Consider the following 16,543-nt stretch of genomic DNA (forward strand, 5'->3'; position numbering starts at 1 on the left):
GTTCATATTTGCATGTATAATAGAGAAAACATAGCTGATAGATCCAAGGTATTTAGGGTTGCATGTACAATTAGGAGTGTTAGAATGCTCAAAACCCAACAATTAATCCAATAGTCTCCCACTTGGATAAGTCTAAAACTATTATTGTGTATGACTTCAGGAACCGACTGGCAATCGTAGCTCTCAAAAGCTTCTATCGAACTCTGACCTTGCCGATGATCTTTGACCTTTGTCAATGACTTTTCCATTAGATAAGGGATCATACATTCCTTCATTCTAGATATCATATGGACTGAGACATGGATTATAAATAATTCTCTCTGTCCATTTATTGTTTCCCGATTTCCGATTCATGATGACTGACTGATTGAACAAATCAAATCAATCCTGACTTGGCCAAGCACTCACATGTATCATCATTAAATCATCGAGGGGCCCACAGATATCACTTTTATCCTGAAGGTAAAAGGAATGGATAAACTTTGACTCATATGGCTTGTTCTGCTACTTGTTGAATCATACACAAAGGCACGTTTTATAACATCGACTTACCAATTCGTTTTCGTGCAATCAATGTACAACCAACTCATAGTAACAAATCATATCTCTAGGTTTGAAGAATATAAGATATTATCGTCTCATGATCACTCGTGATAAAATCCATGAAGTGATTCCAATGAGCGCGGGTTGAATCCAATACTCAGAACTTATGAGCACTCATGAGTGTTCTAGCACAACTATGTCCACCAACTTGGATCTCTACATGCCAACTCATGACAATCTTGATTCATATCTACTTCCAACATATGATCGACTGTGGATGGTTTGAATAACTTAGTCATTCCGGAAGAATAACGTAGTTTATTCTGGAAGTCAAAACATGCAAAATGAAACACAAGAATAATTGAATCTAATATGGTATCAAAACCTATGAACATAAATAAAACACCTTTTATTTATCACCATATGATTACACATTATTCATTGCATACTGTTTAAGCTATCTTGAATTAAAACAATAGTTGTCCCATGCTCCGATCATGTACACTATGTTTTTCTAAACAATAGCTTTGCCATACACCAAGTATGCACTCTATGTTTATCTATGATCCTTACTTTGTGAAATAAACCAATTGACGAAACTTTCAATGATTCTAATTTCACACTCCCGAATTCTTATGGCAAATGCAGGAATTCCAAATTCATGCCCTTTTACCGAAATCTGTTAGATTCCAAACTTATATTCAATGATTCTCTTGTAATGATTATGGACTAAGTCACAAAGACTTGACAACAAGCATTCCAAAGGATATCAACTCCTTGGAAACATCCTTCTTGCATTAAGTTTCCTAATCTTACACAGATTTATTGATCAACTTCCACCTATGGGATCATTTCCATATTCCCCTTTTGACTATCACTTCTGAACAAGAGTTTTCTCTTTTCAAAATATGTCAATATGGTCCTTCCAACAATTAACACTATACTTCCAACTGTCCCTGAGCAACCAATCTTTGGTAAACCTTAGATTCTCCTCGACAATTGCTTAATCGCTTTAGTTATATCCAGTTCTAGACCTTTTCCCTTCTTAATGCCCCAGGCATTTGGAAAATTTTAGAAATGATGAATATAGCACATGTAATCGATCCTATATCCGAAGCATATGGGACACGATTCATGATGTCTCACATAAAGACTAAACCAGTCTTTTGCTATAATATTTCCATTTCTATTTGCCAAGTTCTCATAATTCAGATTATGAAAAGGGATGTCATAATCATAATCGAATTTTAGAACGCAAATAATGAACCCATATATAGAATTTCCTTATGTTGAGCCATTCCAACATGAAATTCATATATATTCTTAACTAAATTTGATTAAAATCTCAATCTAAGCTTTTAGAATTGAAATTAAGTATAATTTCCTCTCCCTTAATTATAGCAAAACAACTCTTTCCCAATTGAAACATTTTGTTTTTTTTTTATAATTAACATTGCTAACTTGCAATACTTATTATAATTATCATGCTCCCACTAACATAATGATTAGTAGCATAACACTTATGCTCCCACTAGCTTTGACATGTACTCAAAAATTAGCTGGACTTCTAGAAATCAATACTTTATTGACTTTCTTACCAAAGTTCAGACTTCTGATACTAGATTGCTTTGATAAGACTTTATCAAAATCATACACCTTTCATTAGATAGCTCACAGGTGTGTCTAAACAATTTAAGAACTATGAAAAGGGATGTCGTAATCATAGTCTCAATTGTTTAGACCTTTGCCACTTCTCACAAGTCCAGGTTAGTGTGTCGGTTAATCACACACGCTCCACTAACAACTTTGAGAATGCAAATATCAGAATTGCTATCTAGTTAAAATCTACTTAGTGAAAGTGTTTCCTCACCATCATTTTCATGAATCGGAGAGAAACCTTATGACACTTAGATTTAATGGTGTATATGTTCTTATCCATGTGAATTGTCAAAACCATAGTCACAAGACAAGGATAATGACAAATCCAAACTCATATGGACTGAACTCAACCTTAATTTCTTGTCATCTGGCAGCTCAAGGGCCTGCCATTGCTTCCAAGTTGTTATGCAACCAATTGAGAACACTAAGAACTCATATGCAAAGCCAACTTTAACTGGAATGAGCACAGAATATGTCAACACGATAGGTTATAAACCTCAAGTCGTGTGCTAGTGATAAACTTACAGGTTTTTATTCTTGATTATCCTTTCAGGATCTTTAAGACTCCCACTATCCTCTTGACACATAAGGCTCACTTGCCAAATATTCAAGAGATAGTTTGGATTCTTTATCAAGAAAAACACTTTACACAATTGGCCTTAGTTGGTCTTTGTTTTATCCAAAACATCACAACTTACCAATTTCAAATGTACAAGAGTAGAAAACTTTTACTCTTACATTTGACTAGTGTTTTAAACCTTTCTTTATGATATATCACTCAACTTACAGTCTTGGAGTATGACTCTCAGACTTGTATTGGAACGAAGTATGACTCATCTTCTTGATTTAACCATTCCAACAATTCAAGATTCCTCTTCTTAGTCATAAGAATGCACTAAGATTTCCTTAGAGAACTAGTTGTGATATGGTTTCTTAATCATTAAGATAATCACAAAAACCGATACTAAAGTACTCTCCCATCTTTTCAGATTTGAGAAACTTTTATCCTTCTGCCTAATTTGATTCTTCTTATTTGCTCTGCCATACATTGGAACCTTTTCCAATGTCTCAGAATTACACTTAAGTTTGTAAGTATAACCATATTTACTGAGCTTTAGTAAATTATAACGAATAATCTTATCGATCTTTTTTGGTGAACTTGACCAGTGCACAAGAATGTGTACTTGATCCCTTAGTCCTCCACTTGACTCACATATACATGTGAACAAGGAACTAGTCTTAATTTTCCAAAGATGAAAAATTCTCATTCATCATGCTATCCAACTTGCATGATTCCAAGTTTCGGTCCAATTGAAACTTGGGTGATGAGGATCTTTCCTTATTTGGTAAATTTAGACATTACCACAAATGAAAGAATCAATTTCATACTTCCACTGTTGCTATTAATGGAATTATATAAGCAACAATGTTTTTCCTCAAATGTCATTGTAAGGATATTTTAAAATAAATAAAATCATCATTTTTCCTTTTATTTTAAAAACTTTGCGGAAAAACTATCCTTACAATGCAAAAGAGCATGAAAACTTTGTTGTTATCTATTCCTAAGCAATATATCATAACTCCTAAGAAGTTATGCGATAGAAATCCATCTACGCGGTCAGATTCAACATATTCTTTCTTTAAGTTTCTTCACTTTTCTTTGATTCTTACAAACATCAACATGTGACCCAGTCACATCATGTATCAAGAATCTCAGTATAGGAACTTAGAGAGTTACATAGTGGATTTTACCTGAAGTAGGGTCAAACTTATTGACTTTAACATCCTTATGTAAAATTGGCAGCTTCGCAACTAATGCCCCTTCCTTTGGCAATATAAACAAATGGACCCTTTGGTAATGGTACACGAGACTATCACAGACTTAGCTTTTCTCTGTAACAGCCCGGAATCTCAGGTATTGTTAAAATTATGTTTTTGGGGTGTTTTAAGAGGGGACTCGGCGAGTTGGAGCCTAGACTCGCCGAGTAGGATCGCAGACCTGGTCGCGGGTTCGCGACTGGACTCGACGAGTCCAGATATGGACTCGGCGAGTCTGCGCTGTTTAGCGAAAACCCTAACCGTTCAGGTTTGGGACGTATAAAAGGGACTTATTGGCCGTCATTGTTCATTTTAGCCTTCTGAGAGGAACCCTAAATCGATTGTGTGCATCTGGAGCAAGGTTAAAGGCCATTGGTGACTTTGAAGGAGTTGTTGTGCAAGGAAGAGAAGGGCTTGGCTAAAGGAACAGCAAGGGAGTCACGTTCTGAGGATTGGGGACACAGAGAGTACATCATCCAGGTAAGAATTCGAGTATGCTCTGCTATGTTGATGTGTTTATAGAATTAGGGTTTATGGAACCCTTTTGTGGCTAGATTGAATGTTACCCTAGTCCCCCAAACGATTGTAACCCTGTATTGGGACCTTTGGAGGTCCAGAATGTCCCATGCCTGTGCATTTCGGGAATTGATGAAGGTTTTGGATTGGAATCCTTATGCCTTAGGTCAATACGTAAATTATAAGTCTTGGGGTGTATCATGAGCACCGAAATGAGGACCTTACGTGATGGATCAGTCTAGGAAGGCCAGACCTATGAATGGTCGGAGCAGTTCTGACCTTAGGAAGCAGTTTGAGCGGTTGCATGGCATGGACTCGCCGAGTCCGATGAACAGACTCGGCGAGTAGCTTGAAGAATAACTGGGACTCGTCGATTTGTTCTTCAGACTCGGCGAGTTAAGTCGGGGTGGTCCCGCGATTCTTCCAGGAGTAACTCATCGGGTCAAGGAGGATACTCGACGAGTAGAAGGGGAATCTTAGAGGATTGGAGGACGTCTAGACTCGCCGAGTCGCCATGGCACTCGCCGAGTCCGGTCGAGCTGACCGTTGACCGTTGACCGTTGACCGTTGACCAGAGTTGACCTATGTGTGACTTCTTAGGGTCAGTTAACTTAGAAGATAAAAGTGTTAATAAGAGATATATGATATTATAGGGAGTTTGTAGCTCGGCGGATCGAGCACGAGTGATTTCAGGATTTGCTAGCTTTCAGTATTCACGAGGTGAGTCTTCTCACTATACTGTACCCGAAAGGGTTTGACTGTGTGACCGGAAGGTCAGGTATGATATGTGATATGTATGCTATATGTGGTAAGCTATTTGTTATATGTGCTATGTATGTTATGGGCCGGAAGGCGATTATGTTATGGGCCGGAATGCGTTGTGTTATGGACCGGAAGGTCGGCGTGGGTAGGACCGGAAGGTTTACCCAGCAGGGACGGAAGTCCCCTGAGACACATGGACCGGAAGGTCAGGGCCTGGAAAGGCGTATGTGCGTAAGTTGTATATTGGGGAACTCACTAAGCATTTATGCTTACAGTTGTTATGTATGTGTTTCAGGTACTAGCGAGGACCGTGGGAAGGCGTCGGCGTGATTTGTACACACTGAAGGATGTTTTATGATCTTGGGATTTAGACAATATGTACTTGACATGACACTTAAATTATTTATGCCTTGTTTTGAATGAAAATACTTTATTTTTAAAATGAAAAATTTGTTTGAAAATTTGCGCTGTTACAATTGGTATCAGAGCCAGGTTTGAGGGATTCGGGTGCACCTTCGGGGGTAACTGAACTCAAACCGAGGATTTGAGGAAAACTTTTTAAATAAAGACATAAACTCTTGTAAATGGTTTTGTGGTAAGCAAGAAAGAAGCAGTGTGTACGATCAGTCAGCGCCCGAACGGTAAAGATCCCCAAAATACCTTACAATATTATATGATATGAATTGTTATGCATGCTAGAAGACTAGGTATTCATGATAGGACTAGAGTGGCCTGATTTGTGATACCTTAGTCTAGGGAAGTTTGCCGATATGAGATGATTTGCTAGTGTACGAGTAGATAGTGCATAACAGAAGTAGAGTACTCACTATCCGGGGTTTGGGGAGGAAGATTTGGGATGAATGATGATGCGGTGTGGTCGGTAGTATTGGGCCCGTACTACCGAAGGCACCGGGTCAGTGGGAGACCCAAGTAAGAATCCCTGAATATCGGAGACTGAGTAGGGTTGCGTTATCGAGTGCGACTATACTCGATGGAGTCTCTGATAGTTTTATGTTGTATTTCAGAGACATCATGGTTAGACCGCGCCACGGAGCGAGTTCGAGCGGTGTGAGTGACGAGGAGATTCGTCAGATGATTCACGAGGAGGTAGCTGCGGCGATTCGGGCTGAGATCCCAGAGATGTTTGGGTCTATTAAGACCACCCTGATGGAGACGTTTGAGGAGCGGTACGCCGCATTGACTAAAGTTGCAGCCGCTGCAGCTACCGCAGCTGTGGCCGCTGCCAGGCCATAGGGGGGTGACTCGTTGCTGTTCCGGGAGTTCAGCAACACGAAGCCACCTGAGTTCGATGGGATGCAGGATCCGATTGCTGCGATGAGGTGGATCGAGGATATAGAGGGGTGCTTCTACACTTGTTCATGCCCGGAGCACCTGAGGGTACGGTTCGCTTTGAACCAGCTCCGTCTGGGAGCGAAGGATTGGTGGAAGTTCGTGACGGCGAACTTCACTTTGGCAGAGATTATAGCAGTGACATGGGAGGGGTTTACTGCTATGTTCAGAGATGAGTACATTCCACCGGTGGAGAGGGAGCGATTGGTTCAGGAGTTCTTGACCCTCAAGCAGGGTACTGATTCTGTTGCGGTGATCACGCGGAAGTTTCATGAGAGGGCGATGTTCTGCCCCGAGCTGGTGTCCACAGAGCAGGCTCGGATGAGCCGGTATTTGGGTGTTTTGAGGAGGGATATCCGGGAGTTTGTGTCAAACTCCACCTACCATACTTTTGTTGAGCTTCAGGCGAATGCCAGGAAGCGCGAGATCGAGTTGGAGACCCAGGCCAGGGAGGAGGCCGAGTCTCAGCGGGTGGACCGGCGACCGGCTCAGTCCCAGCCGGCAGCCAAGCGGATAAAGTCCGCCGATTCGAGGACAGGAGGTTCGAAGGGCCGCTCTTGCGGAAAGTGCGGCAAGGGTCATGATGGGGTATGTCGATCTGGTGCTTGCTACAAGTGTGGCAAGGAGGGGCACATTGCTAGGGAGTGCCCCAAGGGGTTTGGTTTGCTTTCATTGCAACCAGACAGGCCATCGGAAGGCCGAGTGCCCTCAGCTTCTTCAGGGATCTGCACCTGCTGCCAGAGCTACTGCGACTCGACCGGTGAAGGCCGAGGCCCCGAGGGCTCGGGGGAGAGCCTTTCAGCTGACTGCGGAGGAGGTCCGCGCTGCGCCCGATGTTGTGGCAGGTATGCTGTAATTCATGTAATTATTTTAATGTCGAGATGTTATGCTTATGTTATTATATGCGTAGATACTTTCCTCGTGAACTCTGTGCCTGCCTTAGTGTTGTTTGACTCGGGTGCGAGTAGGTCCTTTGTATCTTTAGCCTTTAGTCAGCATATCAGCGTTAGTCGTGAGTCGTTGAGTCGACCTTTGAGAGTTTCTATAGCTGACGAGAGAGTGATTTGTGCCACGGAGGTTCTTCGGGGATGCGTGCTAGAGATTTTCAGGGTTGAGTTCCCGATTGACCTGATTCCTATTGCGATGGGTGACGTCTGTGTCATCGTGGGCATGGACTGGTTGAGCCGATTTGGCGCTGTCATCGACTGTGAGCGTCAGCTGGTGACTATACGAGACCATAGTGGGGGAGTCCTTTCGGTGTACGGCGAGGGTACCCGTTCGGGATCAGCTTTTTTTTCGGCCGCTAGGGCGAGGCAGTGTCTACAGCAGGGCTGTAAGGGTTTTGTGGCGTATGTGATCGATACGCGGGAGGTTTCCGAGAGACCGAGGTCAGTTGAGGAGGTCCCAGTGGTGCATGAGTTTCCAGATGTTTTCCCCGAGGAGTTGCCGGGAGTACCTCCTGTGAGGCAAGTAGAGTTTAGTATCGACCTGGTTCCGGGGGCCGCGCCTATTGCTAAGGTGCCTTATCATCTTGCACCTCCAGAGATGCAAGATTTGTCCTCGCAGCTCCAGGAGTTGCTGGGGAAGGGATTCATTCGGCCGAGCAGCTCGCCGTGGGGAGCACCTATTCTGTTCGTCAAGAAGAAGGATGGTTCACACCGGATGTGCATTGATTACCGGGAGTTGAACAAGTTGACGGTCAAGAACCGTTACCCGTTGCCGAGGATCGATGATTTATTCGATCAGTTGCAGGGAGCATCTTGGTTTTCCAAGATTGATCTAAGGTCAGGGTACCATCAGGTGAGAGTGCGGGATGAGGACGTCCAGAAGACAGCGTTTAGGACGCGATATGGGCATTATGAGTTTGTGGTGATGCCTTTCGGGCTCACCAATGCCCCGACTGTGTTCATGGATCTCATGAACAGGGTTTGCAGGCCGATGTTGGATCGGTCAGTGATTGTATTTATCGACGACATTCTAGTGTATTTGAGATCTAGAGAGCAGCATGAGGAGCATTTGAGGGAGGTCCTTGAGGTATTGAGGTCGGAGAAGCTTTATGCAAAGTTCTCCAAATGTGACTTCTGGTTGCGGGAGGTCCAATTTCTAGGACATGTTGTTAATCAGGAAGGGATATTGGTCGATCCGGCCAAGGTTGAGGCGGTGATGACTTGGGAGGTGCCGAAGTCACCCTCTGAGATCAGGAGCTTCCTTGGGTTGGCAGGGTATTATCGGAGATTCATTAAGGATTTCTCCAAGATCGCAGTGCCGCTCACCAGATTGACCCGGAAGGGTGTTGCATTCTCATGGGGGCCCGAGCAGCAGACCTCTTTTGAGACACTTCGCCAGAGGTTGTGCGAAGCCCCGGTATTAGCTCTCCCGGAAGGGATGGAAGATTTTGTAGTATATTGCGACGCATCGATTTCGGGACTGGGTGCAGTGTTGATGCAGAGGGGTCATGTGATAGCTTATGCGTCGAGGCAGCTGAATCCTCATGAGGCGAGATATCCCACGCATGATTTAGAGTTGGGGGCAGTAGTGTTCGCTCTCAAGATTTGGCGTCACTACCTGTATGGGGTTCGATGTACGATATACATGGACCATAAGAGCTTGAAGTATTTGATGGATCAGCCCAACCTAAATATGCGTCAGAGGAGGTGGTTGGATGTGGTCAAGGATTATGATTGTGAGATCCTATACCACCCAGGCAAGGCTAATGTGGTAGCACAGGCCGAGGCTGTGCGACCAGAGATGCAGAAGAAAGAGCGGGTCGTTGGGTTAATTTCAGAGTTCGTTAATGACGGACGAGGGCTTCTGACGTTTCAGGGTCGGATCTGGGTACCGTTCATGGGCGGTACGCGTATTACTTTGATGGAAGAGGCTCATAGATCGAAATTCTCGATCCATCCCGGTGCTACGAAGATGTATTTGGATTTGAGGAAAGAGTATTGGTGGCCCTGTATGAAGAGGGACGTCGCATGGTTCGTTGAGAGGTGCTTGACCTGCCGTAGGGTTAAGGCCGAGCACCAAAGACCGCATGGCAAGTTACAGCCATTGGAGATTCCCGAGTGGAAGTGGGAACAGATCACTGTGGATTTCATCACCAAATTGCCGAGGACTGCAAGGGGAGTTGATGCAATTTGGGTGATTGTGGATAGGTTGACGAAGAGTGCACACTTCCTTGCCATCAGCGAGAGTTCTTCAGCGGAGAAGTTGGCGGAGATATATGTGAGAGAAGTGGTATCTCGGCATGGGGTGCCGATCTCGATTGTTTCAGACCGTGATGTGCGCTTCACTTCCAGGTTCTGGAAGAAATTCCATGAGGAGCTGGGTACTAAATTACATTTTAGTACCGCATACCATCCCCAGACAGACGGTCAGAGTGAGCGGACGATTCAGACGCTGGAGGACATGCTTCGAGCGTGTGTGTTAGACTTCGGGGGTAGCTGGGATGCGTATTTACCCTTGGCAGAGTTTTCCTACAACAACACCCATCATTCGAGCATTGGTATGCCACCTTTTGAGCTGTTGTATGGTAGGAGGTGTCGGACCCCCATTTGCTAGGGAGAGGTGGGACAGAGAGTGATGGGCAGCACAGAGATCGTGCTTCAGACGACAGAGCAGATTCAGCAAGTTAGACAGAGGTTATTGACCGCCCAGAGCCAACAGAAGAGTTATGCAGACAGGTGCCGATCCGAGCTTGAGTTTCAAGTCGGCGACTTCGTTCTCCTGAAGGTCTCTCCTTGGAAAGGAGTGATTCGATTCAGGAAGAGGGGCAAGTTGGGGCCCCGGTATATTGGGCCATTTCGTGTGATTGCAAGGATAGGCCGGGTAGCCTATCGTTTGGAGTTGCCAGCGGAGTTGGGGCAGATCCACGACACTTTTCATGTGTCGCAATTGAGGAAGTGCATAGCCGATGAGTCGGCAGTGGTTCCATTAGAGGATATTCAGGTGGATGCGAGCCTAAATTATGCTGAGAGACCAGTGGCCATCAGGGATCGGAAGATCAAGGTTCTGAGGAACAAGGAGGTACCTCTGGTGTTGGTTCAGTGGCAACACCGGAAGGGATCGGAACTGACTTGGGAGCCGGAACGTGAGATGCGGGAGCAGCATCCGGAACTATTTTCAGAGTGAGACTTCGAGGGCGAAGTCTAATCCTAGTGGGGGAGAATTGTAACAGCCCGGAATCTCAGGTATTGTTAAAATTATGTTTTTGGGGTGTTTTAAGAGGGGACTCGGCGAGTTGGAGCCTAGACTCGCCGAGTAGGATCGCAGACCTGGTCGCGGGTTCGCGAGTGGACTCGACGAGTCCAGATATGGACTCGGCGAGTCTGCGTTGTTTAGCGAAAACCCTAACCGTTCAGGTTTGGGACGTATAAAAGGGACTTATTGGCCGTCATTGTTCATTTTAGCCTTCTGAGAGGAACCCTAAATCGATTGTGTGCATCTGGAGCAAGGTTAAAGGCCATTGGTGACTTTGAAGGAGTTGTTGTGCAAGGAAGAGAAGGGCTTGGCTAAAGGAACAGCAAGGGAGTCACGTTCTGAGGATTGGGGACACAGAGAGTACATCATCCAGGTAAGAATTCGAGTATGCTCTGCTATGTTGATGTGTTTATGGAATTAGGGTTTATGGAACCCTTTTGTGGCTAGATTGAATGTTACCCTAGTCCCCCAAACGATTGTAACCCTGTATTGGGACCTTTGGAGGTCCAGAATGTCCCATGCCGGGGCATTTCGGGAATTGATGAAGGTTTTGGATTGGAATCCTTATGCCTTAGGTCAATACGTAAATTATAAGTCTTAGGGTGTATCATGAGCACCGAAATGAGGACCTTACGTGATGGATCAGTCTAGGAAGGCCAGACCTATGAATGGTCGGAGCAGTTCTGACCTTAGGAAGCAGTTTGAGCGGTTGCATGGCATGGACTCGCCGAGTCCGATGAACAGACTCGGCAAGTAGCTTGAAGAATAACTGGGACTCATCGAGTTGTTCTTCAGACTCGGCGAGTTGAGTCGGGGTGGCCCCGCGATTCTTCCAGGAGTAACTCGTCGGGTCAAGGAGGATACTCGACGAGTAGAAGGGGAATCTTAGAGGATTGGAGGACGTCTAGACTCGCCGAGTCGCCATGGCACTCACCGAGTCCGGTCGAGTTGACCGTTGACCGTTGACCGTTGACCAGAGTTGACCTATGTGTGACTTCTTAGGGTCAGTTAACTTAGAAGATAAAAGTGTTAATAAGAGATATATGATGTTATAGGGAGTTTGTAGCTCGGCGGATCGAGCACGAGTGATTTCAGGATTTGCTAGCTTTCAGTATTCACGAGGTGAGTCTTCTCACTATACTGTACCCGGAAGGGTTTGACTGTGTGACCGGAAGGTCAGGTATGATATGTGATATGTATGCTATATGTGGTAAGCTATTTGTTATATGTGCTATGTATGTTATGGGCCGGAAGGCGATTATGTTATGGGCCGGAATGCGTTGTGTTATGGACCGGAAGGTCGGCGTGGGTAGGACCGGAAGGTTTACCCAACAGGGACGGAAGTCCCCTGAGACACATGGACCGGAAGGTCAGGGCCTGGAAAGGCGTATGTGCGTAAGTTGTATATTGGGGAACTCACTAAGCATTTATGCTTACAGTTGTTATGTATGTGTTTCAGGTACTAGCGAGGACCGTGGGAAGGCGCCGACGTGATTTGTACACACTGAAGGATGTTTTTATGATCTTAGGATTTAGACAATATATACTTGACATGACACTTAAATTATTTATGCCTTGTTTTGAATGAAAATACTTTATTTTTAAAATGAAAAATTTGTTTGAAAATTTGCGCTGTTACATTCTCTTTACCATTTGGTCAACCGAGTTGACTATGGCCGATCCCTTTTCATTGGGAAGAGCATGCTTTTTCTGGATTTCCAGTGTCATCATTGTCAATGTCCATAAAGTTTTAGAAAGTTGATATTAGCAAATAGATAAGATCGTTAAGTGTCTTGTCATAGTCTGTTTCATAGGGGTCCCAAAGGAACTCACTTTGTGACTTAGAAAGGGATTGATCGTCCAACTTTCTCAAGACTTTGACACCCAACTCTCCCGGCTTGTCAATATGTGACTTCATCTCCAAGATGTGATCACACCTACACATTGCCTTGCCAATAGGGCTTGAGTGAACTTGAACTTTCTGGGTTAGGGAGAATAATTGGAGGAGGTGAAAGAAGTATGATTTCCATGGGACATCATCTTCATTTTAGGAAAACTTGTTTCAAGAGATTTAGGAAGATCATCTTTTGGGAGATATTCAAGATAATTGATTAAAAGTCCTTAATATATCACCAAATATGAAATATTAAGGCTAGGACCCTACAAACTATTTTATAACTCGGAAGAGGGATGCCGTAATCCAAGCTATAAAATATTTGAAGGTAGTTGAATGACGATTCACCAATTTCCACCAAGATAAACGAAAAGTATTATTAGGTTTTAATTGGTTTTGAAACTCTTAGAACTTTGAGATTCATTGAACTTTTCAATGGCATGTTTCAATCTCGAGTGTGCCCTTCAGGTTTTGTGACTAGGATGCCAAGGATCACAAAACAAGGTGTGAAGTAACCATGCAAATATACTTGGTACCCTTAATATTTACCCCATAATCGATGTGTCGGTTAACCATACACGCTCCATCGATATTATGATAAACATTAAGTTACCCTTTGCCTACCTTGTTAAATACGAGTTAGTGTGCCAGTTAACCACATACGCTCCACCAACCGACTTAAACAAAGTGCAAAGTGTAATTTCATGGATTAGCACCTTACTCACATTTTCCTAAGTAACTAAGATTGGGTATTTATAAAAGGTTTAGTTACTTAGTATTTATCATTAATGCTTTTAATGAAAGGAGAATTCTAGTCCTTGTCCTACCCATTCGGCAAACGACCGTCCACCGGTCAAGGAAGCGGTGGGTGAGAGTGGACACCCATTAAACTACCATTTTATAGGCAGTAACCTTATACCCCCCTTACAGTCCGGCTTTGTGAATGAGGCCTACTAACGGTAAGACTGAATTTACTCTTATACATATATGCAAATATTATTAACTTATAATATTATAAAGTATAAGAGTTGAATTTTAACTTTAAAAATTCTAAGGGCTAACTTGGAATTAAAGTATTCATAAGTGAAAACTTTTCAAATTCCAAAACTTGATGGCAAGTTTTGAAACTATTCAAAACTAATTAACTCTATAACTTATGAGTTTAAAGTAGTTTTAATTAAAAACTCTTCAAGTTCCATAACTTGAGGACAAGTTATGGAAGACTTTAAACTAATAAAAGAATGTAACTTTTCTTTATTTTGTAACTTATGGAATTAATTAAGGTTACACATTTTAATACTTAATGAAGTGACTCTTGAACCTCCATAACTTGAGGACAAGACTCTTCATTTTTTGTAACCATTGCCAACTTTTATGAGTTTTATGAAACTTAAATGTGACTTTTCATATAACTTGAGGACAAGTTACAAAAACACATTTTAGAATCAACTTTTAGATTAATTTGGATTGAAAACTACAATTTCACATAACTTCGTATTAATCTAAGCAACTCATAAGAACAAGATAATTCAAATCAAACTTTTTCATGTAATTAGTCTAAACCTTAAACTAATACAAAACATGAATCTATTGACAATTATCTTTGAAATTGGATTAGCATGAACATTACCACATCACAAACAAGTTTATAAGTCCAAAAACATCTTAGGGTAATGTTCCTAGTCCAATTCCAGCCAAAAAAAACTCGAAAATATGTTGTCTGGGGGTTCAACTCGTCGAGTGCATGAACCAACTCGACGAGTTGGATCGTTTTGACCATTTTAAAGGCATGTACTCATCGAGTCTCCTGATGAACTTGCCGAGTCTGTTGTCCAGACAGCACAAAACTTCAATTTTTAAGCAGTTTTTACAAGTATAACAAGAAAACAAAACCAGGCTCTGATACCACTGTTGGGTTTTGAGCATTCTAACATTCCTAAGTGTACATGCAACCCTGAATACCTTGTTAATATATTAGAACATATAATATATTAATAAACCTTAAGTGTTATTACTCTCATTATAGTCTATCCAAATGCATGATGCCATGCAACCCAAATGGACCATGCCGGGTCGGGTCAAGTCTTACCAATTATAGTTATGGACCTAGACATTAATCCAACAGTGTGATGCCAAGAATTGATTTTGTGGAGGATTGCTCGCTTCAGAGGAAATCAGTTCATGGATAAGAGGAGTATGTTGAGTAGGGATGATTGATTTATGCCGGTTGAGTCACCGGTGGTTGGTAGTCGGTGCTCTAAGTGGGGAGAATTGGAAAAATTCTCAAGAGGATCGACAAGCATTAGAGGTTGACTAGTTGTTTGGGATTCAGTAGTGTTTCAGTCAGCCAAGAGTGTGGGCCGGTATGAGTAAGTGACAGACAAATGGGGCAGGGTATAGGCCAAGGTTTTCGTAAAAGGTAATTGGTTGTTGTGAGGCCTAGGATTAGGCCGGGATCTAAGTAGATGGAATGGAGTTAGAGTTCGGAACCCCTTGAGGGCTAGAACAGTATGTACGGGAGAGATTCCCAAGAAGGATAGTTCGGGACAATGTAGGATAGTTTGAGCGGTCCGGGGAGATTGAAGTTCGGTGGGCGTGCCAGTCAGGCCGAAGGCTCGGAGAACGGTCCAGACAGGCTGAAGGCCCTAGAGGGCGGTCCAGATATGCTGAAGGTTCTGAGAGTGGTCCAGATTGGCTGAAGGCCTGGAAAGGCGGTCCAGTCATGCTGAAGACTCTGTATGTGTTGATAGATCTATATGAGAAGGTGGCTTGTGTATGTTGTGATGCAATAGCAACCAGTTGGTCTGGCCCCGGGTATTGGTTATGTTAGTAAAAGGTGGTGTATGGACTTCGATAGTCCTTGTGATCATATTGAGAGTATATGCGATGCATGGAATAGCGGTTACTCTACAAGGGATAGTGCAGAGTGGGGTGTGAGCACCGTGGCACTTGTTGTTATGTCAAGGTGTTCAAGTAGACTTCCTTGGATAAGGAAAGGGAAATGTATGTAACTCCGGGAGGGAGTGTTGGTTCACGAAAGTGAATGCAGTAGTGAGAATGGATGATTGAGAGTATTTCAATTATGGTTGTTGAGCACTGTGATTGTGCCAGTGGTATGGAAGCACATCCAGATTGGGTGTCTGTTGAGGTTGCAGAAGAATTTCCGGTGGTGTAGAACCAGAGGAGTCCGGAAGGGATGCAAGGATGGAGCCTTGGATTTTCAATACGGTTGTGATCAGGAGGTTATGTATGTAGCGGTAATTCATCCTGGGGATGTCTGGAGGTATCGTCAGCGAGTCGGGTTTTTCCAGCCCGAGGGTGTTGGATCAGGTGCAATATGAGTATGGAAGTGTAGATGAGAGCTCATGGGAGCTGCTCAAGAGCTGTAGGATGTATTATCTTGACAGCACAGGAAGGAAAGAGTTGGATCAGAAAGGAAGCAGGATGAGTCCCAGCGGAGATTTCGAGAGAGGTAACGCCGGTTGAGGAAAGGGATAGCAGTTTGGTACCGGGTCAAGACCTGGTGGTACATGGTGATATCCAACTCTATAAGGGGCAAGTGAGTGTCTAAGTTGGAATGATGGAAGTATCATCGGGTGATACTTAGTTGATGTGGACATCATTAAAGAGAGAAACCGGTGGCTAGTTTGAAGCAGTTGTCATGACTCTGTGGGGGGAGAGTTGGAATTCATAGGGTTTGATAGCAGCGTCTGGAGGAACCTGAGTCGGTTGAGACTGGGAGCTGCATTGTGGGAGTATTGATATCTTTGAATTCACCAACTTGTATTAGCTTTTGGTATC

Source organism: Lactuca serriola, chromosome 9, assembly GCF_051521515.1.
Source record: "Lactuca serriola cultivar US96UC23 chromosome 9, Lser_US96UC23_V15, whole genome shotgun sequence".
Taxonomy (NCBI): Eukaryota; Viridiplantae; Streptophyta; class Magnoliopsida; order Asterales; family Asteraceae; genus Lactuca; species Lactuca serriola.